Source organism: Chrysochloris asiatica, unplaced genomic scaffold (assembly GCF_000296735.1).
Source record: "Chrysochloris asiatica unplaced genomic scaffold, ChrAsi1.0 scaffold00019, whole genome shotgun sequence".
NCBI classification, from domain to species: Eukaryota; Metazoa; Chordata; class Mammalia; order Afrosoricida; family Chrysochloridae; genus Chrysochloris; species Chrysochloris asiatica.
In genome coordinates this window covers 5,626,266-5,652,035 of record NW_006408537.1, presented here as the reverse complement: position 1 = coordinate 5,652,035, position 25,770 = coordinate 5,626,266, and the positions used below count along the sequence as shown (strand labels likewise).

At 37.4% G+C, this 25,770-nt stretch overlaps 1 pseudogene; it reads right to left on the bottom strand.

The window, feature by feature from the left end:
* Positions 1–20,732: 20,732 nt before the first annotated feature.
* Positions 20,733–22,469, bottom strand: LOC102820711 (annotated as a pseudogene).
* Between the last annotated feature and the right edge of the window lie 3,301 nt (positions 22,470–25,770).

Sequence of the window (25,770 nt, the reverse complement as noted above, 5' to 3'; positions counted from 1 at the left end):
TAAGTCTAGGCATTCTGGATTCTAAGGAGCATTCTTGTCGAGGTCCTATGTCTGGTTCTAGCCTCGACAAGGAAGTGTGGGTGTCACGAAGAAGGGAGATCTGGTAGCAAAAGGGATAGAGACAGAGAGAGATGAAATATATACAAAAAAGACAGACACACAGATATGATGCAAGCTGGCAGGTAGACAGATCTGCAAACATATTGCCTAGCATTGCCCAGCATTGCATGCAGAACTCACTCTACCTCAGCCTTTTATTCTCTTTTTTAGGGAGGGATTTATTACAAAGGAAGGATGTAATTCACAAAGGGAGGATGTCACAAAGGGAGGATGTGATTAAGACAGGATACGGAACTGATATGTGATTAATCATTCAAAACAGGACATAATGATTCACAGGAACAACTTTTAAGATATTTTCATAGTTTTTTCTTAACAATCTAACAGTTTTATTTTTACAGAAAAAATGTTCAATCAAGCTATTATATATTAATTTTTAGGCTTAAATGATCCAGAGCAGTGACGTGTGGTTTCTTAAGGATACCTAACATAAAGCAAGGTTCCTGAAAGGAGCCAAGCTGTCTCTGTACACTTTGCAAACTTTTGTATGTGAGCAAGATCTTAGGCACTGGGCTTCATTTATCTATACCTAAAATGCTACATTGTTCTTAATTATCACATTCCTATATACTTTCAGGAGGAAGAAGAGTATCTGGGTTAAACTGATTATATTCAGAGGTGGTTCAATGGTGCTGCCACTGATCAACCCAGGGTCTGCATCTGATGTCCCCAGCACATTCTGTCTGTATTTCTTCCAAAATAGATTGGTTCATTCTTCTGGCAGTTTACTGTACTTTTAGTGTTCTTCTCTAACATCATAAACTAACTACATTGATTCTTCTGTCTTCCTTATTCATTGTCTGGCTTATTCATATGCAGACTATTCACATGTGTATGAGGCAATTGAAAATACTGAAGCTTGGGTCAGGCACACTTTAGTTCTCAAACTCACATCTTTGCTTTTGAACACTTTAAAGAGGTCTTTTGCAACAGATATGCCTAATGCAGTATGTAATTTCATTTTTTGACTACGGATTCCATGAGTGTTGATTGTGGACCCAAGCAAAATGTAATCTTTGACATCAATCTTTCTCCATTTATCATAAAGTTATTTATTGGTCCAATTGTGATGAATTTCATTATCTTTACACTGAAGTGCAATCCACGTTGAAGTCTTTAGTCTTAGAACTTCATCAGTAAGCATTCTAAGTCTCTTCTCTTCCATTAAGAAAGGGTGTGTCATTTGAATAGATCAGATTGTTAAAAAGTCTTCCTCTAAACCTAATGTCACATTCTTCTTTATATATTCTATCTTCTCAAATTATTTGCTTCCTATATAAAATGAACAAGTATGGTGAAAGGTACAACATTGGCACACAACTTTCATGATGTTAAAACATTCAGTATTGCATTGTTCTGTTCTAACAACTGCCTCTTGGTCTAGCATATCAAAAGTGTTCTAGAATACCCCCCCTGTTTTTTTTTACAATGTTTGTCAGTTGATAGGCTTTGCATAGTCAATAAAGCACAAGCAGATCTTTCTAAGAAGCTCTGGTTGTGTAGTGGTTATGAATTGGGCTGCTAACCTCAAGGTCAGAAGTTCGAAACTCCCAACAGTTCTGCAGGAAAAAAAGAGCACTTTTGATATGCTAGACCAAGAGGCAGTTGTTAGAACAGAACAATGCAATACTGAATGTTTTAACATCATGAAAGTTGTGTGCCAACTGACTCCACAACACATTATCACCACTACCACCAAACATCGTTGTGATATTCCCTGATCTATCTGATGTTAGCCATGATATTCCTCATTGCACATCTTCTTCTGAATCTGACTTAAATTCTGTCCATGTATAGCTTCAATGGTGTTTGAATTATCTTCAGTTGCTCAATGATTTCCACATAATTTTGGATCACCTTTCTTCCATGTTTCTTGGAATAGATGAATGAGTGCCTTTAGTTGTTGCAACAGTTTGTTGAAAGATGCCAATTTTATTCTGTCAATTTCTGGAGGCTTTTTTTTTTTTTTTTGCTAATGCCTTCAGTGAAGCCTTGATTTCTTTCTTCAGTACCATCGGTTCTTGATCATACACTACTTCTTGAAATGGTTGAACATCATTAATTTCTTTTGAGTACTGTGACGGTATATTACTTATATCTTCTTTTGATGCTTTCTGCATCATTCAGTATTTTAGTCACGGAGTCCTTCAATATTACAAGTGAGGCTTGAATATTTTCTTTAGTTCTTTCAGTCTTCCAGCAGTTCTTGAGAAATGCTGAGCATTCTTTCCCTTTGGTTTTCTAACTCTAGGTCTTTGCCCATTTCATTAAAATACTTTATTTTGTCTTCTTAACCTGCGTTTGAAATTTTCAGGTCAGCTCATTTATTTCCTCATTTCTTCTATTTACTTTAGCTTCTCTATGCTAAACAACATGTTTTTGAGTCTCTTCTGGCATTCATTTTGGTCTTTCCCTTCTTTTTGTCTTCTTAATAACAGTTTCCTTCCTATATGTCATCCCAAAACTCTTCTGGTTTTCAGTCATTTGTGTCTAATGCATCAAATCTGTTTTGGATGGTTTCTAAATTCCGGCAGGATATATTCAAGATCATATTTTAGCTCTAGTGTACTTGCTTTAATTTTCTTAAACTTAAGCATGCATTTCTGTATGAGCAATTGATGGTCTGTTCAACAGTCAGCTCCTGGTCTTGTTTTGGCTGATGACATTGAATTTCTTTACTATATTTTCCCATAGATCTAGTCAATTTGATTCATCAGATTCCATCTGATGATGTCCAGGTGTGTAGTCACTTTTTGTAATTTTAAAAAGGCATTTCCCATAAATAAGTCATTAGTCTTGCAAAATTCTATCATGTGATCTCCATCTGTTTCCAACTTTACATTTCAATCACCAGTAATTATCAATGAATCTTGATAGCATATTTGATCAATTTCAGACTGAAAAAGCTGGTAGAATTATTCAGTTTAATCATCACTTGCTTTGTTGGTTAGTGCATAAATTTTAATAATAGTGGATGGATATTTGCAGCTGCTTAGCATCATTTTAAGTTGTTCCCCATCAAAAAATGAAGGTCCAGAAAGCTTTGCTCCATTCACATCATTATGGCCAACTTTACATTGAGGGGGAAGCACTTTTCCAGTCATATTTTGAGTGCCTTCCAACCTGAGGGACTCATCTTTAGGCACTGCATCTGAAATGTCCTACTATTATTCATAACATTTTCATCTTCTGGCACTACGTCTGGCAATATTCATAAGCTATTCATAAGGTTCTCAGTGGCTAATAATTCAGAAATAGTCTGCCTGGCTTTCTTCCTAGTTTGTCTTAGTCTTGAAGTTCTACTAGCAACTGTCCACCATGGGTAACCTTGTTGGCATTGAAAATACCAGTAGCATAGCTTCTAGAATCATAGCAACACACAAGTCACCACAGTACAACAAACTCACAGACTTGTTGTTAGATGCCCTCACATTGGCTTTGACTAATAGTGATCCTGGAGTTCTGGTGTGGTGCTGTGGGCTAATGCATCAGACTGCAAAGTCATTTCAACTGCAAGGTTGGCAGTTCAAGCCCACCAACTGCTCCTTGGAAAACCTATACAGGGTCACTATGGGTCGGAATCGACTCAATGGCACTTAACAACAACAACAATAGTGATCCTATGCATGACAGAACAAAACACTACCATCCTAACAATTGTTATATTGCAGTCCATTGTTACAACCACTGTGTCAATCCATCTTGTTGGGTGTCTTCCTCTATTTCACTGACCCTCTTCTGGGTCCTTTAAAGGACTGGTCCTTCCTAATTTCCCATTCTTCATATTGGTCATATTGTTATCCCCCATTCTTCATATTGTTATCCACAGTTTGTTATGATCCACAAAGTCAAATATCTTTGTATTTTTTTTTACTATACAAAGTAAACATCTTTCTGGTATTCTCTGATTTCAGTCAAGATCCATCTGACATCAGCAAGGATAACCTGATTCCATGTCTTCTTTTCAATCTGGCTTGAATTTCTGATAGCTCCCCATTGACATACTGCTGCATCATTTTTAATTATATTCAGTAGAATTTTTACTTGTCTGTGATATTAATATTAATCAATGATTTCGGCATTCCATTGGTTCACCTTTCTTTGGAATGGATCACTTCAATTTGATTGGCCAGGTAATTGTCTTCCAAATTTCTTGGTATAGCCTAGAAGGTGTTTCCAGCATTGCATGAGTTTATTAAAATACTTCAATTGGTATTCTATCAATTCCTGGAAACTTGTTTTTTGGCCAGTGCTTTCAAAGCAGCTTGGACTTCTCCCTTCATACCACCGGTTCTTGATCATTGGTACCTCTTGAAATGATTGAATGTCAACCAATTCTTTTTGATACAGTGACTGTGCATTTCTTTCATCTTCTTTTGACATTTCCTGCATCACTCAATATTTTGATAGAATCCATAGAATCCTTCAGTATTGCTACTCAAGGCTTACATTTTTTCTTCAGTTCTTTCAACTTGAGTAATGTTGAGGCGTGTTCTCCTCTTTTGATTTTCTAACTCCAAGTCTTTGAACATTTCGTTGCAATACTCTATTTTGTCTTCTGAAACTGTCCTTTGACCTTTTCTGGTCATTTTCAGAGATGTTAAAATGATTCATTTAGTGGAATGTTTTGGTTTTAAAAAATATATCTTTATGGTTTATAGTCACTTTTATATAAGCCAAATTATTATTAGCAGTCTTGAAAGCTTTCTAGAAATCATACAGTCAGTTCAAAGAGTAATTATGTAAAGTGACTTCAAATGCCTTAAAAATTTAAGCTCATACATGCAAGAAGTTTGACAAAGGACTTTCCAGATTTGATGACATGAAAAAACTTATATGTCAATACCAGTTTCAAGTTATGAAAATAAATGAAACTTTTCTTAAACCATTGACACTTTTGTAAAGCAAATTTGCATTAACTATAACAAGGGAATGACAATTATCTAGTCAATCTGTAGAAGGGTATTACAATACCATCTATGAAGAGACAATTAAAGCATATTGCTGTTGCTATGTGCAGTCTAGTGAGTTCCAAACCTGTATAGAATTTCTGAGGAGTGGCTGGTGGGTTTGAACTGCTGATTTTGTGGTTAGCAGTTCAGTGTTTATTCTTCAGCAGTACATTGGGACCTCATAAGTAGTTAATAATATAGGAAGACAAGGTATTGCAGAGGTGAGTTATGCATCTGTAAGAAACTTGTTATAATTTCTCTCTGTATTTTCTGGAGCATTTGACAGCTTTTGAAAAGTATTATAATTATTTTAATGTACACAAAAACACTCAGGAACATTTAATCATCACAGTCTGCAAGCCTGCCTCCTGGTTGCCAGGACACAGCCTTTCTCTTTACATGAGTCTAGAGTCCTCAGCAGCTCTATCTCTCCATGTCATCATCTCTGCCTCCATTTCTGGTGTTGCTGCTTCTCTGAATAGAGTCCCTCATGACACTCCTGCTCTTCTCCCTTGGTGGTCCTATGTTCCTCTGTTCCTGTAATGTAAGATTAACTACTCCCTCTTTATGTTACAAAACTTTTACCATTACAGTTGTGACAATCACAATTATTTATGACAACAGTTACTCACTATCCCCATCTCCCTTTCATCAGACACATTTGGCAAGATGAAAACTATTCAATGGGGATACTGCTTTTTCCCATAAACTCTGAAACTAAACTCCCTCTTGAAAATGTGTAAGCCAGTCACTTTGTGCCTTTATAGCCATAGCCAATGTCTAAGTTGCTCATCCTTTTCAACCCTATGTACAGAGGAGATAGGTTTGATCCTTGATGTGAAGATTCCTTCCCTCTCACTTGGCATTTTGAGCTACTACATCCATAAGTATAGGTCAAGTTAATCAAATTATAGCAATTTATACATGCTACCTTTATCAAGTTTTTTTGTCTTCCTCTGTTTGAGTTTCTGATCATCAAGCCATCAAAGTTAGGTCAAACGGGTACAATCTGCAAGTTTGAGCATTCTTGTGCATATCACCTCACTTCATATCAGCTGGATGATTCACTTTGGGCTCTAGCTCTCCATGGCTAGGTCCTTGTCTATGGGCTTAGGAGTCCTCAGTCTCACCACACTTTGGACCAACCAACACTTCCTCTTCTCTCTCTCATCTCCAGGTCAACAGGAGTCTATAGAACTTGATCAAACTCAGCCAATATCTTCATTGCTGCCTTTTCCCCTCTTCCACTCACCAGTAGGCCAACATTGTGATCAGCAAGCTTATATGCCTACTCTTGTATTTCCTGTGAGTTTCAGTGAAAAGTATTATAATTATTATTATGTAATTCAATTTTCCATTTTAGAGATATATATTCATTATTATGCCTAGTTTTCTATTTGTAAGTTTTTCCTTAAAAACTCCAAAAATTATTTAAGATTCAGGTACTACAAAACCTGCGTCCACTCCTGAGTGTAGCTAATGTGAATTTGCTGCTCCAATAAACGTGCACTATGGAATCTTCAAATATCTGTAATGTCCTTAAGATACAATACTATAAAGCTTCTGATGTGGAAGAATATGTATGGTCCCACTTGACTTTGGAGAGGCAACCTGCTATCTCCATGACAGGAGCAGTTGGTCCCCCACACTGGACACTTTGTTGTCCTTGTTGCAGTTCTATGTCTGTGCTGATTCACCAGTCATCTCTATTCTGCTCTACATCCCATCAAACAAGGTATGCAGATGCTTTGGATTTCCTTTTACACATCACATTGCAGCCACGTGGAAGAAGAACCAAGCTTCAGATATATGTACGTAGCTGCCTTTTACTAATATCAGTAAGGTCCTATACAAAGCAGCAGTAGGACTTCTCCTTCAGGTTGTAGCTTCTCATAGAAAAATCAGAGAAGTGTAATTCTCAAATCACACTTAAAAATCCATAGGTTCCTAAAGACACTTTACTCTATGACTGCTCAAATATTGATAATACCAAAATTAAATTAATTTTCTGTTTCATCAATTCATTCTGACCATGATTTTTCTCTGTGTTTGTCTTTTTTTGCCCATAACCTCTCTTACATACAATTCTATATTTCAAATCTTGAATAGATGGAAAGTGACTCACAAAACCCTGAAACCAACCCAATTTTCTAACTAGAATTTTGAAAATTCTATTTTAGTGTCTGAAGCTGAATATGAATTTTTTTCTCCTTCCATTTTTGTTTCAATAAATCCTAATTTCTACCCCTCCAACACAGCAATCATAAGAAATGATGGATCTCCTGGTGATTAAGGAAAAGGTCATGTATACAAGGAAACAAAAGAGCAAAAGGAACAGATATTACTAGATTTTTCCAACCTTTTTCTCTTTCTTCCTTCACATAGAGAGTTGAAAAATAAGAACTATAATGCAGAAATACTATGTGAGAGCTAATTGGAAAAAAGCAAAAGGAGAAGAATAAAACCTAACAAAGTATACAAACCAAGATTTCTGAAATTTAATCGTATTTACTCTGTTTTCACAACTTTCAATTGAGTCATATCCTCTTTTTATGAGTGAACAGTGGAAGACGACACACCTTTGGATCCACCAGAGGAAGTGAATTGAACTGTCATCCACTGATGCTGAGACCCTCCTCTGAAAATAGCACAGAAGATATTCATCGAGGCTTGGATTTTGTTTTTAATGCTGAGTATGCGTCAGACTGCAAAGTCATTTGAATTGCAAGGTCGGTGGTTCAAGCTCACCAGCTTCTCCTTGGAAACCCTATACAGGGTCACTATGGGTTGGAACCAACTTGACAGCACTTAACAACCACAACAACATAACAATGGCAGCCAGAGGTGTCTGTTGTTGTTGTTAGGTGCCATCAAGTCAGTACTGACTCATAACAACCCTATGCAAGGTAGAACGAAACACTGCCTGATCCTGAGCCAACCTCACTACTGTTGCCATGCTTGAGTCCATCGATGCTGCTACTTGGCCAATCCATCTCGTTGGGATCTTCCTCTTTTTCTCTGACCCTCCTTTCTCTAAATTCACGAGGTTGAGAGAATCACCATCAGCATCAGTCTAAGGCCGATTTTCATATAAAACAGAGATCAAATGTACATCCTCTTTCCAACCTTTTTTTAAAAACAATTCTGAAACCAGCCATCCTTTCCTGCAGCATTTTCTCTGTAAGATTAGATAATTCATTGCAATAGCCACACAAAATTCACAGATAATATTCATGATTATGGAGTTTGTTAAGGAAGTAACAGGCTAAGGGTCAGGATAAAAAATGACTCAGGATACAGTTTTATTAAGACAGCCTTTTCTCAGCAGCTCATGTAGGCCTCTCTTTAGCTCTCAGCCCATTGAGTCTCTGGGCCAGCCCAGCCTCTGCCCTATTTGGACAAGTGATAAAAAACTAAATTCATCATTAAGTGCCTGGAATCATCCCACTCCACCTGGAAACCTTAGCCTGAGGCCACTTAATGAGTTTTTGCTGGTTTTGTTAATTGCTGTTGAGTCAGTTTCAACTCATAGTGAACAGTGAACCTATATAGGGTTTCCAAGAAGTGGCTTGTAACTTTGAACCACAGACCTTGTGGTTTAAATGGATCTTGAGGTCTAGTGTTTATCCTTTGGTGCCATACCAGGATTCCTCCAACTGCCTGGAGGCACCTCTGGTGGCAAGCAAGCCTCCTGCCCAATAACATTCCACTCTAACACACTACAGGCCAGGAATCTTAACTTGTTGACTCCTGTAAGTCTTCTGATTCTGCTGTCTCTGCTGTCCATGTTTCTCTGCCGTTGCGTCAAGCTGTCTTTTACCATGCTCTGTATTAAAGTTCTCTGTAGTAAAGTGCCATCAATGGAGCCATGGTGGCACTGTAGTACTGGACTGTAAATCCAAGGTTGGCAGTTCAAACTCACCAAATAACTCCTCAGAAGAAATATAAGACTTTCTGCTCTAGTAAATATTTATATCCTCAGAAACCCTTTCAGTTTGTCACACTGTGGTGGTTTTGTGTTGCAGTGATGCTGGAAACTATGCCACCCATAGTTTGAATGCCATCAAGGTCACTCATGGTGATCAGTGTTCAGCTGAGCTTCTGGATTAAGACACACTGGGAAGAAAGAGAGGTAGATTACTTCTGAATGTTTAGCCACTGAAAATATGCGAAATAGCAGTATAACACTGTCAACATTGGAATACTGAGTATTGAAACATAATGAATAGTCCCAGAATATTGTCAGATATAGTGCAGGAAGATAAGTCACTGGGGAAGAGCTGCCTCTCATAGTAAAGTTGACCTTGATGGCACATTTGCTAATGGGGACATCTAAAAAATGAGGAGAAACAGCTGCAAACATACTTTAATAATTGGAACATGAAAGGTACAAAATTTGAAACTAGGAAAGTTGGAAGTTGTCAAAAATGAAATGGAATACATAAACATCAATATCCCAGGCATTAGTGAGCAGAAATGGACTGCTACTGGTCATATTGAATCTGACAATCACATGGTTTACTATGCCAGGAAAGAAAAAATGAAGAGTAATGATGTCACATTCATCATCAAAAAGATCAGTTCAGTATCTATATTAAAGTATAATATTGTCTGTGAGAAGATAATATCCATAGACCTACAAAGAAGACCCATTAATACACTATAATTCAAATTTATGCACCAACCAGTAAAGCCCCTGATAATGAAATCAAAGAATTCTACCAAGTTCTCACTCTGAAGTTAATCAAACATGCCATCAAGATAAATTGATAATTATTGGTGATTGGAATGCAAACATTGGAAACAAAGAGAAAGATCCATATTTGTAAAATATGGCATTGGTGACAGAAATGATGCTGGAGATCACATGATAGAATTTTGTAAAACCAAAGGCTTCTTCATGGCAAATACCTTTTTTAAACAACAGAAAAAACAATTATACACATGGATTTCACCAGATGGGATATACAAAAACCAAATTGACTACATCGGTGGAAAGAGGTGGTGGAAAACCTCCACATCATCATCAGAAATAAGGTCAAGTGTAGACTGTGGAAAAAAATATTAATGAAAATTCAGTGTGAAACTACAGAAAATTGTAACAAATACACAAGAGCCAAAATATTATCTTGAATATATCCCACTTAAATTTAGAGATGATCTTAAGGACAGATTTGATGCATTAGACACTATGACCGAAGATCAGAAGAGTTGTGGTATGACATCAAATCCACCATCAAATACAGGAAGAAAGCAAATGGTCATTAAGAAGACAAGGAAGAGAAAAAAGATCAAAATGGATGTCAGAAAAGACTCTGAAACTTGTTATCCAGTTTAGAGATGCTAAGAAAATGGATGAAAAGAGGAGGTAAAAGGGCTAATAGAAAATTCAAGGGCAGCTTGAAGACAAAGTTGAATATTAAAATAAATTGTGCAAACATTGGAGTTAGAAAACCAAAGGGAAGAATATATTCAGCATTCTTCAAGCTGAAAGAACTGAGGGAAAATGTCAAGAATTGACTAGCATTATAGGGGTTCTTTGGGAAAATTATTGATAATGCAGAAAGCAACAAAAGAAGATGGAAGGAATATACAGAATCACTGTACCAAAAGCAAATGGTTGATGTTTAACCATTTCAAAAGGTAGAATATGATCAAGAGTCTATGGTACTAAAGGAAGATGTCCAATATGCACTGAGGGCATTGCCAAAAATTAGCCTCCAGGAATTGATTGCAAACAAATTGAAATCTTTTATCAAACTGATGCAGCACTAGAGGCTCTCAGTCACCTATGCCAAGAAATTTAGAAGCCAGTTACCTGGAAGTGACTGGATGATATTTATATGTGTGTCTGTTTCAAAGAGAGGTGACCAAATGGAATGCAGAAATCATCAGATAATATCAGTAATAGCACATGCAAGTAAAATTTTGCTAAAGGTAATTCAAACATGACTGCAACAGTACATTGGCAGGTAATTGTCAGACGTTCAAGCTGGATTCAGAATGAGGGATATCATTGCTGGTGTAAGATGGATCTTAGATAAAAGCAGAGAATATCAGAATGATGATTACTTATGCTTTACTGACTATTCAAAGGCTCTCAACTGTGTGGATCATGACAAACTATGAATAACACTGCAAAGAATATTCCAGAAGACTTAATCTTGCTTATGAGGAACATGTACATAGACCAAGACACAGTTCTTCAATCAGAACAAGGGGACAAAGAACAATTTAAAATCTGGAAAGGTGTATGCCAGGGTTGTATTCTCTTACCATCCTTATTCAATCTGTATGCTGAGAAATGATCTAAGAAGCTGGATTATATAAAGAAGAAAGTGACATTAGGATCTGAGGAAGACTCATTAACGACCTGTGATATGCAGATAATGCAAACTTGCTTGTTGAAAGTGATGAAAATCACTTTTTTACTGATGAAAATCAAAACCAAGCCTTTGGTATGGGTTGCATCTCGGTGTAAAGGAAACAAAAATCCTCATCACCGGGTTAATTAATACCATCAAAATAAATGGAGAAAAGTTTGAAGTTGTCAAAGACTTTATTTTGCTTGGATATACTATCAACATTCATGTAAGCAGCAGTCAACAAATTAAGTGTATTGCATTAGGTAAGTCTGTTGCACAGGACCTCTTTAAAGTGTTCGAGAGCAAAGATGATAGTTTGAGGGCTAAAGTGCACCTGATTCAAGTCATCATATATTTAATAGCCTTATATGCATGTGAAAGTTGGACAATGAATAAGGAAGACCATAGAAGACTTTATGCATTTGAGTTATGGTGTTTGAGAAGAACATTAAAGGTACCATGAACTGCTGGAAGAACAAGCAAATCTGTGTTGGAAGAAGTACAACCAGAATGCTCCTTAGAAGCCAAGATGGCCAGACTTTCCTCTCATACTTCATACATATTGTCAGGAGGGACCTGTCCCCAGAAAAGGACATCATAGTTGGTAAAGTGGATGGTCACCAAAACAGAGGGAGACACCAATGAGATGATTTAGCACAATGGTAGCAACAACAGGCTCAAGCATAGCGGCAATGGTAAGGATGGTGCAGGATTAGACTGTGTTTCGTTCTGTTGTGTGTTGCATCAGTATGGGTCAGAACTGACTCAGTGGCACCTAACAACAACAACATCAACAGAAATTCTATTTGCTATTGTTGTTAATAAGTGTCTTCAAGTCAATTCAGACTCATATCAATGCTGTATAGGGTTTCCAAGTATCAACTGGTGGGTTGGAACCACCGACATTGTGGCTCACAGTCCTGTGCTTATCCTACAATATGACACCAGGACACCAGGTACAGGGTTGCTAAAAGTAAAAATCAACTCTATGACAGTGGTGGGTGGGTCTCTTGTGTCTAAGAAGTTCCTAGTGCAGGGACCTTGGACCTTAAATAAGCACACTATTCCATGGTTTTCTTCTTGATGGTAGCCATGTCCCCACTTTTTACCTCTTGGATAACTCATTTTAAGCTTAGTTGTTGTTGTTGTTGTTGTTGTTGTTGTTGTTAGGTGCCATTGAGTCAGTACCAACTCATAGCAACCCTATGCACATCAGAATGAAACACTGCCTGATCCTGGGACAACCTCACTATTATTGCCACGGTTGAGACCATCAATGCTGCCACTTGGCCAGTCCATCTCGTTGGGGGGGGGTCTTCCTTTTTTTCTCTGACCCTCCACCTTACCAAGCATGATATCCTTCTCCAGCAACTGGTCCCTCCTGACAATATATCCAAAGTAAAGAGAGACGAAGTTTGGCCACCCTGGCCTCCATGGAGCACTCTGGCTGCACTTCTTCCAACTCAGGTATGTTGGTTCTATGGGGAGCCCATGACACTTTCAATATTCTCCCCCGACACCATAACTCAAATGAGTCAATTCTTCTATGGTCTTCCTTATTTACTGTCCAGCTTTCACATGCATATGAAGTTATTGAAAATACCATGGCTTGAGTCAGGTGCACCTTAGTCCTCAAACTGACATCTTTGTCCTTCGACACTTTAAAAGGTCTTATGCAGCAGATTTTCCTAATGCAATACGTTGTTTGATTTCTTGACTGCTGCTTCCATGAGTGTTGATAGTTGATCCAAGAACGAAGTCCTTGACAACTTCAATCTTTTCTCCATTGATAAGAATGTTGTTTATTGGTCCAGTTGTTTATTGAAGAGTTTTGTTTTCTTGACATTGAGATGTAATTTATAGTGAAGGCTGTGGTCTTCGATCTTCGTCATTAAATGTTTTAAGTCCTCTTCACTTTCAGCAAGAAAGTTTGTATCATCTGCATATCACAGGTTGTTAATGAGTCTTCCTCCAATCATCATGCTACATTTTTCTTCCTAGAGCCCAGCTTCTCAGATTATTTGTTCAGCATACAGGTTGAATAATTATGGTGAAAGAATACAATCTTGTCGCATACCTTTCTTAATTTTAAACCATTCAGTGTTCCCATGTTCTGTTTGAACAACTGCCTCTTGGTCCTCATGAGCACAATTAAGTGTTCTGGAATACTCATACTTCACAATGTTGTCCATAGCTTGTCATGATTCACACAATCGAAAGCCTTTGTGTAGTCAATAAAGCACAGGTAAACATCTTTCTGATATTCTCTGCTTTCAGCCAAGATCCTTCAGACATCAGCAATGATATCTCTTGTTCCACGGCCTTTTCTGAAACTGCTTGAACCTCTGGAATTCTCTGTCAATGTATGCTTGCAGCTGCTTCTGTATTACCTTTAGTAAAACTTAACTCACATGGGATATCAAAGATATTGTCCGATGATTTCCACATTCCATTGGGTCACCTCTCTTTGGAATGGGCTCAAATACGGATCTCTTTCAATCAGTCAGCCAGATAGTTAGTTGTCTTCCAAATTTCTTGGCAGAGATGAGTGAGTAACTCCTGTGCCGCCTCTTTCTTGAAAGATTTCAATTTTTATTCAATCAATGGCAAAATGGACCAATCCCATTGTTAGGGATGTTTCTTATTTGCATGTTTCTATACTGGTGTGGCGCTGTGGGTTAATGCTCCAGATTGCAAAGCTGTTTGAACTGCAAGATCAGTGGTTCAAGCTTACCAGCTGCTCCTTGGAAACCCTATACAGGGTTGCCATATATGGGTTGGTATTGACTCTACGGCACTTCACAACAATACCCCTGCAGCTCACCAGTAGCTCCTTGGAAACCCTATACAAGGTTGCTATGGGTCAGAACTGACTCGACAGCACTTAACAAAAACAACACCAAACCCTGCAGCATTCCATGCACATTATTTTTATTATTAGGAAATTTTCCAGTTCCTTTGGTGGGTTACAATATACCTTGTTTGCATAGTTTCATCCAATCATTTGGTGAACATTATTTACATGGCAAGAAAGGCCATATAAAATCAATATCACAGTGACCAAGGAAAAAACTCAAATGAACATATGTTTAGATAAATAATCTATTTTTCTTTGCAATTTTTCCTATAAATAGCTGGCGCCTAGCTATTTCATTCATGTTGAATTGCAAATAGATTTCCAGACAGATATGGTGTGATACGGCCACTAGATTTTTTTGTTTATTTTTGACCCTCTGGAGAAATAAGTTTATGATAAATATGCTAATCTAGAATAATGTACAACATCTATTGCTGATTTTGTTAGCTGAAATATAAACTCAACTCTTAAAATGTTGGAGGATGTTTTTCCTGACTATGGTCTATCTGTCTCATTTTGCAACATTTCCAGCAACCATTTCAGAGTGATCATTGAAGCTCCTAGTACTGCCAACATCTTTTCTCTGTATTCCCTGATAATAGTCTTCATCTGTTTAGATCATGATATTTTAGCATCGCTTATTTTCATTTGGAAGAAACAGGCCCTAAAGGAATATGCATGTTTTGTGAAAACTCACTCAAACACAGTTAGAACTGGAAAACATGTTATGACTCTCACTTCATCATCCTTATGCAATAGCCTCCTGAATTCAGAGACTAATGTTGCACAGACTTTAGGATGCTGGTTTGTAACAATCAGGATTTTAAATCTTGAGAGATACCTCAATGATAATCCTGTTTGTCTGCTTGAGGAAACCCAAATCCAAAGAAGTTAATAAGCACACGATTCCACTTGTTAAAGCCACATACTTAAATGATGGTAAATCTAGCAATTCCATGTGATATATCATGTAATAAGATTGGGTGAACTATGGACACAATATATGACCTAAGATAATAGAAAGAAGCTTGTATTTGACACTCAGGTAAAGTAAAATTTTAATTTAACATTAATGTTTTGCTTAAATTCATCAAATGGACAGAGAATACTATATTGTATAAATTTACATAAGTTAAAAATATTTTCAGGAAAATCATCCTAAATAAGAGTTCAAAATCATATTAAAAATAGACTATTCACTGAGCAGAAGGATACTGCAGGAACATGAGACTATGGTGCCCCACCAGACTTCAGGTCTGGAACTAAACCCTCCCTCATTGCCCCAATTTTCAGCCAAGTCATAGCTATAGACAGAGGAGAGCAACACTAGTAAGCTATGCTCATGATGGAATGGTCAAACATTTGATATCCAAAAGGCAACATTTACTTAAGGAAAAGGTTCAGAAGGGTTGAGAAGGAGAGTAAGATGGAAATAAGAACCACAGGGAGGAAGTGGGATAATTGTTGTTACATGGAGGGGATTGCAATCGTTGGAATGAAACAAAGTGTATGATTCGCTTAATGTAAAACTGTTGATCTGTTCTGTAAAACTTCACTCAATTCATAATAAAAACTTTCCAAAAAAAAGAGTACAATCTATAGTTTACTACACAAGACAGTAAAAATTATAATAGTTTTTAAATTTCTGTATAGGGTGGTGGTGATGGTGGTTAATCCTTTAAAGTCAGTTCTGACTCATTGTGACCTGGTATAGGGTTTCCAAGGCTCTAAATCTTTACAGGAGCAGAAAACCTCATCTTTCTCCCATGGAGCCGCTGGTGAATTTGAACTGCTGACCTTATGGTTAGCAACCCAGTGCAAAACCCACTATGCTACTAGGGCTCCTCTGCACAGGGTGGGACTTTCTAATTTTAAAATCAATTGATAAAATAGTAAAGAAAATGATAAATATATTTGGCCTCCTCAAAACGTAAAACCACTTTGAGTAAACTATAAATAGGATAATAGCAAAATAAAACAAAACAAAAAAATCACCCATCACAAAGAGAAATAATATCAAGCAACAAGCCTGGAAAATATTTTTAATGTTATTGAGGGAAAACCCATTTTATAACTGAAAATATTCATAATTACATGCAAATTCAAAATTATAATCTCAGCTGTATAAATTTTTATTTGAAGATAATAGAGATAGTTTTTAAATGTGAAAACTGGCCACCTGAGGTATAAATAATGAAGATAGTAAAAATAAATCCCCTCAGGCTTTCCCTCAGAAAAGAGGAAAAAAAGAACACACACACACAAAAAATGGCGATTTTGGGGTTACGAGGTTTTGCATGACCATGTAAAGAACTTTATAGGTATTCAAGTTTCAAATTTTGTTTCTCTTTTTGCAGAATCATTTTCAAAAGGTGAAATTATGAGTCTTATGCAAATTAAAGATAAACACGTTAAAGGTTTTACTTAATGCTTGTAATAAGGAAGCAGTAACATGTTAAATTGGTTCTAAGAGCATTGGAGAAGCTGGATCTTAGTAGGCAATATTAGGAGAAGCTTGCTGAGTTGGATACTAAACTGATTAAAGTTAAAATTATAGTACCACAATCCATCACCTGTAGGGTTAGCTTTTTATTTATTTATTTATTTTCTTAAAGAAGAATGAAATTCATTTTATTTAAATATTAGTCCCAGTCTCAACCAGCCTGACTCAAACAAGCTAGTGAACCACAAACTAGACTTGGGGCAGGGAAGGAGGACTCCTTGAACCAGGAGTAACAAGTGTCCACAACAATACGTAGCAGTAGATACTTGCAGATTATTTTAGGATGAAACAGCATTAGGATCCCTTGTTATTTTTATAAGAAGGACAAACTGACTCCCACCTCAAAGATTATCTGCTTCTTGTCCCTTCTACCTTTAATGTTATTCAAAGAAAGTACCTGAATGTCTCTGTCTCCCTTCCAGGCCTCTGCTTAAACATCAAATTATTAGATATTTCCTCACTGACTATAGTATATAAAATAGTAATACATCTCTGACCCTCGATATCTTGCTTTGCTGTTCTTCATAGATGATTATCATCATTGATTGCACTAGGTATATTGACTTATTTCTTCTTTGTGGCTTTCAAAACAAACAAACAAACAAAGGCAATCTGGATAAAGTGGAGAAAGTGAAAAGAGTTTTAATCATCAAAAACCTTAGTTGTGTTGTCGACCAGTGTAGCTGGAATGCAGAGAGGGGTGGGTGTTTAAATAAAATGGCATGCAGGAGGAGGCATGGTAAGAAGTTTGAATTTTATTCTAACTGTAATGAGTATTTTAAGTATGTTAAGCAAGAAATTCATAAGGTTCAAATGCCATTTTAAAGATTGCTTTCTTAGTGTAAAAAGAATGATTGTGGGGTGTGTTGACTATTTCTAGATCCAGTTTACCCTTCCTCCATCATGGCATGCTGATCCTAACAGATAATAACAGACACCCTGATATGGTTTCCTTCGGGATTTGTCAGTAGAAGAATTCAGACAATGAAGGAAAATGGAGGAACTTTTCTCCTAGTAGCATCCCTGCTGAGCTGAGATTTAACAGCCCTATGCTCCTTGTCCCTTTAGGTCTCTTTCCCCAACTTTTGCAGTGTAGGTTCCTTAACCATACTCACATCTTTGTATGCACCATCTGCTTTCTGCCAGGATCCAGACAGTAAACAAGGAGTTGAGAAGTGATTATAGCAGTCTGGAAGAGATGGGAGAGATCTGGTGGCTTGGACAAGCAGGAGAGAAGTAGAGATAAAGATAAATAGATTTGTTTTGGAGGTAAAATTGGTGAGTATATCCATCACTGATGTTGTCGCTAAGTGCTCTCCAGACAGTTTTGTCTTATACAGACCCTATAAATGTGGTTTCTAATGAGCAACTGATAGGTTTGAACCTTTGGTAGATGTGATTATGAGTTGAGCTACTAACCACAAGGTCAGCAATTCAAAATGACCAGATGTTCCGTGGGAGAAAGATGAACTTTCTGATTCCATAAAGAGCTACAGCTTCAGAAACCCTATACCGCTATGAGTTGGAACCAACTTCATGGCATATAACCAGCCGACCAACACAAGGACTCATATTTATCATTGTCTTTGTTATAGTTAAGTGGCGTCGAGTCTGTTCTGACTCATAGCAACCCTAGATAAGTTTTTTAAGGTACAATTGGTGGTTTTGAACAGCTGAATTTCCCCCTAGCAGGCCAATACTTATTCCTCTGTGCCACACAAGGAGTCCTATTTATCATTATTGTTAAGTGCCGTTGAGTTGGTTCCGACCCACAGCGATTCTTTATAGAGTTTCCCAGGAGCCCCTAGAAGGTTATGTTTCGGTGGTGGTGGAGTGCGGTGGAGTCGTTTTCAACAAATAGAGATCCTGTATAGATTTTTCTGAGACTATAGCTCTGGTAGCGTAGTGGTTACGAATCGGGCTGCGAACCTTAAGGTCAGCGGTTCGAAACTACCAGCCGCTCCGCGGGAGAAAGATGAGGCTTTCTACTCCCGTAAAGATTTACACCCTCGGAAACCCTGTACAGGGTCGCTATGGGTCGGACCCGACTCGATGGCACTTAACAACAACAACAACATAAAACCTTTACCGGGGCAGAAAGCCTCATCTTTCTCCCACGGAACAACTGGTAGTTTCAAACTGCTGACCCTGAGGTTAGCAGTCTGATTTATAACCACTACACTACCAGAGCTCCTTTATCTGTCATTGTTGTTGTTAGGTGCCGTCAAGTCAGCACTTGGTCGACTCATAGAGACCCTTGTATAGGGTTTCCGAGAAGTAGCTGGTAAGCTTGAACCGCTGACCTTGAAGTTCAAATGGCTTTGCAGTCTGGAGCATTAACCCACAGCGTCACACCAGGACTCCTTATCTGCCATTAGGAGATTTTAAAAAAAGAATAAATAAGAATGACTTTTGTATTTATGCTTGAGCTTTTGAAAGGATTGTGGGATCATGTAAAGAAAAAAAAAAGATGACAAAAGACATTATGTTAGGCAAAAAAACAAGTCAAGATTGCTTTTTTTAAAACATATTGAACTGAAGGTGAGTCTTTGGCATAAAACTTGATCAAGAGGTTGAATGCTAGGGAAATACTTGGTTTGGATAAAAGTTTGGAAGTTATGGGCGTAAAGTTACTGTTTAATATCATAATTGAGTAAGAGGTTTTTGTTGAATGCTGTAGAGTTGGAATCCAACCCATAGCGACCCTGTATAGGGTTTCCAAGGAGCAGCTGGTGAACTTGAACCACAGGCCTCCTGGTTCATGCTGATTTTGCAGTCCAGCGCATTAACCAACAGTGCCAAAGCCACACTAGGACTCCTGGATTAAATGGATAAAATGCCTGGGGCATAGCCCTTCCATAGATGGGGTGCTCAAACAATTAGGAGTTGGATAGAAAAAGAGTCAGAAAGACACGTGAAAGACAAGTGAAAAGTATGCAATAAAGTGTGGGGGGAGGAGAGGTGAGAGTGAGGCAGTAACAGCGCAGGGTTGCATAAGGTGACAGAAGGGAGCCTTATTCTAGGTGATTAGGTGATGCAAGAAATCCTGGAGCTGATCAATTTCAGTTTTCACGTGGAAAGGGAATGCAAGTTAAACCTAAGAAAGAAGTATTTTATTACCAATAAGTATAGCTCATTAGAGTTCTGCTCTGGAGGTAGAACAGAGAACATATGCTAGTAATAAAAATATCCCTTTATCTTTTGATTAAGTTTTTAACAGTTGAGAATATATACTTGTTGCTGTTGATGTTGTGTAACATTAAGTCAGTTCCAACTTACAGTGACTCTGTATAGAGTTTCCGAATGTAGCTAGTGGGTTTGAACTGCTGATCTTGCAGTTACCAGTCCAGTGCTTATATTGTAGTGCCACACCAGAGCTCAAGAATATATACATATATAAACACACATATATAAGGAGGTATGGTAGTGCAGTGGTTAAGAATTGGGCTGTTTACCTCACAGTCAGCAGTTCAAAACTACTAGCTGTTCACAGAAGAAAGATGAAGCTTTCTGCTCCCATAAAGATTTACAGCCTTGAAAACCCTGTAGAGGGTTGCTCTGAGTTGGAACCGACTTCATGGCACATAACAACAACAGCGTATACGGAGTCCTGGTGTGGCACTATAGAACAAGCACTGGACTGTTATCCACAGGTCAGCTGTTCATATCCACTAGTCACTCTTTGGAAACCCTATACAGGCTCGCTATGAGTTGGAACTGACTTTATGGCACTTAACAACATGTACTTTATATACATATACATAATTTTCATATCACGGAAGTAGCAGTCAAGAAATCAAACAATGTATTGCATTAGGCAAATCTGCTACACAAAACCTTTTTAAAGTGTTCAAGAGCAAAAATGTCAGCTTGAGGACTAAGGTGCACCTGGCCCAAGCCATGGTATTTTCAATAGACTCATGTCTTACTTGTAATTATCTTCTGTGATACGTAGTTCTAGAATGACTATCTTGCATACAATTAAAGTTCTTTCGATCCTTGTCCTTCTTGATACCAGATGCAACAAAGGACTGGTTCTGAAATATTTTAGAGGTAGCATTCTTCTTAAAAAAGCAGTTTTTTTTTCTTCCTCCAAACATCTCTTTTCTTCAAGCTTCATTCTCTTTTCTTGGTGAACTCTTTTAAGATGTTCAACTTTTGGCCTGGAACTCTTTCAGCTTCTTTCAGTGACTTCTTTCTTCTTTACTCTGCATAAACATCTGCTTCATCTCTTCTTCTGTCCTCAGACATTCACCAAAGATTTCACATCTTTTGGCTTCATAGGTTTCTTGAACACTGACAGGCTTGTTCTCTGGACCCACATCTTTAAAACCCAATTCCTCCAGTTTGCAAAGTCTGTACAGTCCATAGTGCTGAGTGTGAATTTGTTCTAGAAAAATCTTTCATGTTTGTAAAAATTGGCATTTTTCCAGAGCTTTATGAAGTCACAGTGGTTCTGATTTTACACTTGTACAACACCCCGAAAATACTGACGAGCTTTGACCATCTTATTTCCAATTTTTACCTCACCCATACTTCTTCCACAACAAATGGTAAATGTGAATTCATTGAATCGATTTTAGCAATAGTTTCATCATCTGTTGGCAGCTGGTATATCTGGGCACCATTGCTAACCAATTCATACACGAGCTTGATTTTGAGTTTCTGTTACTCAGTTTTAGAAATTGCTTCTACTTTGCCGATCACCGGTATAATGTTCACCTTACTGTCTAGTGTTTTAGAGATTGGCCAGTTGGTGAAAATGAAGTAAAGACACACATGGATGCGGGAATCATGGCAGTTACAGAGACTCCACTTAATCTTCAGCTCTTCTTGGAGACAGGTTTCAAACTGAGCATCTATGTAATCAGCTATTGATTGATAGTTCTCTTCTTTGTTTATTTGGTCACCAAATCCCACTGTATTTACAATGGGCAAGGTCAATCGAACATTACTTTCCTGGAGTACATAAATTTGAGCTTTACATCTAGCATGTAGATAAAAGTGTGAGGACTCCTAGTCTTCAAAATTAGTATAAAACAATGTGCCAATCAACATTGATTTTCCAATTTCAGTCCTCCCTCCTCACCCCCTGAGGATATTAAAACAGAAATCTTCCAGAATGAATCTATTGACCAGCTGATCAGGCAAACTCTGGAAACCAACATGGCCAGACATAGTTAAGGAATGACTATTTTCTCTTTTTTTGTGTGTGTCTCTGTTCATCATCACATACTTGTGAGGCCATACAAGATGATTTCATTGCTAACTGAGTTTGAAAACACTGATGTTGTATGCTGTTGAGTCTCTTTCCACCCATAACAACTCTGTACAGGGTTTCAAAGGCTGTAAATTTCCAAGCCTCATCCTTCTCCAGCCCAGAAGCTGCTGGATTTGAACTGCAGACCTTGTGGCTAGCAGTCCAGTGTTCCAAACACCTAATTGTTGTTATTGTTGTTAAATGATGTTGAGTCAGTTCCAATGCACAGCGAGCCTGCATAGGGTCTCCAAGGTCCAATTGGTTGACTTGAACCTCCAACCTTGCAGTCCAGTACTTATCCTACAGTGCCACCCCAGGACTCTAAGCACCTAATAGATCCTTCTAAAAAAATGGATCAGAGGAGGAAATATTTGTCCAGGCCCAGGTACTGCAACATTTTGGAGGAGGCCATGGTCCAGGGGTGGAAACAGACCAAAGGGCTGGACAGGGACCAGCCATGGCCTCCATCTCAATCCCTGTGAACACCAAGTGCCCTGGTCCATGCATAAGAGCATCACTGATTAACTTTAAAAGTGAGAACTCCACATTTGAATTTATAAAATTAACTGTATTAATTATAGGAGTTCTGATGTAATACTGGACTGCTAACCACAAGGTCAGTGATTCAACCCACAGCAGATCCTTGGAAACCCTATACAGGATTGCTATGAGTGAGAACCAACTCAACAGTACTTTACAACAACAGCACTAATATGGTCTCTTTTATTGAGTTCCATGTAATATTTGGATAGGAAAAGAATTCTATTGTTATAAGATAAACCATTTTACAGATTATTTAAATAAGGTGGTATGTTATTTCTTCAAAAAGTCTATAAATTGTGTCAATAAATAATATAGTCAATACTCAGTATTTAGATAAAATTTAACTATGTTGTTGCTAAGTGCCATCAAGTCAGTTCCAACTCACAGAGTTCTTACGCACAACAGAATAAAACACTGGCTGGTCTGCACTATCCTCACAACTATTACTGTGCCTGAGCCCAATTTTACTGTCACTGTGGCACTGTGGGTTAATATGCCAGACTGCAAAGCCGTTTGAACTGCAAGGTCAGTGGTTCAAGCTCACCAGCTGCTCCTCGGAAACCCTATACAGGGTTGCTATGGGTCAGAACCAACTCGACGGCACTTAACAACAACAATGTCAATTTATCTCATTAGAGCTCTCTCTCTCTCTCTCTCTCTCTTTTTTGATAACCCACCAGGGACTGGCCTCTCATAACAACATGTTCAAAGAATGACAGGCGGAGTCTTGTCATCTTTGTTTGAAATGAATATTCTGGTTGTACTTCCAAAATGGATTTGTTTATTCTTCTGGCAGTCTATGGCATTTTCAATATTCTTCACCAACACAATAATTCAAATGCATTGATTCTTCTATAGTTTACCTTATTCATTGTCCAACTTTCACATGCATCTGAGGTGATTGAGAAACCATGTTTTGGTTCAGGCACACCTACATCCTCAGATTGACATCTTTGCTCTTTAAGACTTTAAACTTGTAGCAGATTTGCCTAATTTGGATGTTCAAGCTAAATCTCCAAGTTTCTTGACACAAACTAGTGAGCACCTCTAGCATTGCATTGGTTTGATTTCTTGACTGTTGCTTCCATAATCATTAATTGTGGATATAAGCAGATTGAAATATTTTCTCCATTTATCATGATTTTATTTATTGGTCCAGAAGTAACCCTTCGTTTTCTTTACATTGAGGTGCAATCCACACTGAAGGCTGCAATCCTTTATCTTTCTTTATCAGTAAGTATTTCAAGTCCTCTTCATTTCCAAAAAGCAAGGTTGTGCCTCGTGAATATCAAAGGTTGTTGATGAGTTTTCCTCCATGTTCTTCTTCATATAATCTAGCTTTTTAAATTATTTGCTCAACATACAGATTGAATAAGTATGGTGAAAAGACACAACCCAGGTACACACTTTTCTGATTTTAAACTATTCAGTAGCCCCTTGTTCTGTTAAATCAACTACTTCTTGGTTTATGTACAGGTTCCTTATGAGCACAATTAACTATTCTGGAAGATCCATTCTTTGCAATGTTATACATAATTTGTTATGATCTGAGCACTCAATTGCCTTTACAATGTCAATAAAGCACATGCAAACATCTTGTTTTCTCTGCTTTTAGCCAAGATCCATCTGCACCAATAATAACCCTCATTTCACGAACCCTTCTGAATTTGTCTTGAATTTCTGGCAGCTCTCTGTCAATGTTTTGCTGTGATCATTTTTGCATCTTCTTCAGTAAAATTTTACTTCCACATGACACTAAATATTGTTCAATGACTTCCGCATACCAATGGGCTGCCTTCCTTTGAAGTGGGCATAAATATGGATCTCTTCTAATGAGTTGGCCAGGTAACTTTCTTCCAAATACCTTGGCATAAATTAGTGAAAACCTCTAGAACTGCATCAGTTTCTTGAAACATTTCAATTTGTATCATATTTATTCCTGGAGCCTTGTTTTTTACCAACACCTTCAGTGCAGCTTGGACTTCTTCCTTCAGTTCCATGGGTTCTTGATTATATGCAACCTCTTGAAATGGTTAAGTATTAACTACGTTATCAAGAATGGTCTGTTGAAAAACTAAAGAAAATTATTTGAATTGCAAAATAAAAATTTTAGTTTAAAATTATTTTTTATTATAAATATCCTACCAATTTTTCTTGATAGTTTCCCCACTCTTCAGAGAATATTTAAAAAATAGTGTTCCTTAAAGTAGTATAGAAACTCAGAAGTGTCGTACAATCATCAGTATGCTAGCATCTAATATTTCCATTCTAATTTATAAGAATCTTGACTTGCCAAAAGTCTCAGTCTTTTAAAAATAAAACAAAATTAGAATGCAAAGTAACTGATCAGAATTTTTATTAATTTGAAAATGAGTGCTTTGAGCCAACACATAGACAGATGGGTAAAGTAGTAATTAATTAGAAACATGAATTGTTTTATATTTAAATGAAATCCAGAAAATAAAGAACATCATTGTTTATGTTTGTTCTCTTTTTTTTAAAGATACCTGCATCTCTCAAGGTAACTTCCCAAATTATAAATTATATTTAAATAACCCAAACTATAAATAGATTAGCAGTGGCTACAACTAGAATACAGACTATTTTTTTCTTGATAAGACCTTGAAATAAAACAAAACCAACTCTTTGAACAAAAATATATAAATACAAGTTTTGAGTTATCACCAAATTTTATCTATTAACTTTTGAGACAGTCAAATTTTTCTTATGTTAGTTTCTTTATAAATAAAATTAAGGGGAAACTTCTTATTTTTATCTGACCAAGTTTTTCTTTTTCTTTCTTTTTTGAGAACAGAGATGGCTAGCTTTTCTTTTTCTTTTACTTTTTTACTTCAGTTTGACAAACTTATACTGTGGAAATGAGAAATATGAAGGAGTTTTAAAAAGTTCATGGAAAAATGGGATTGAAAGGTAATACAATTTATCCATGCACTTTTTGAAGCCCTCTACTGTGTCGGCCTGACTCTACAGCACATAACTAAAACAACTATAAGATCTCTTTTGGAAAAGTGCAGGCAGAGTGCTCCTTGGAGGCCAGGATGGCCAAACTTCATCTCTCATACTTCAGATATATTTTCAAGAGGGACCAGTCGCTGGAGAAGCACCCCCAACGAGATGAATTGGCCAAGTGGCAGCATCGATGGACTCAA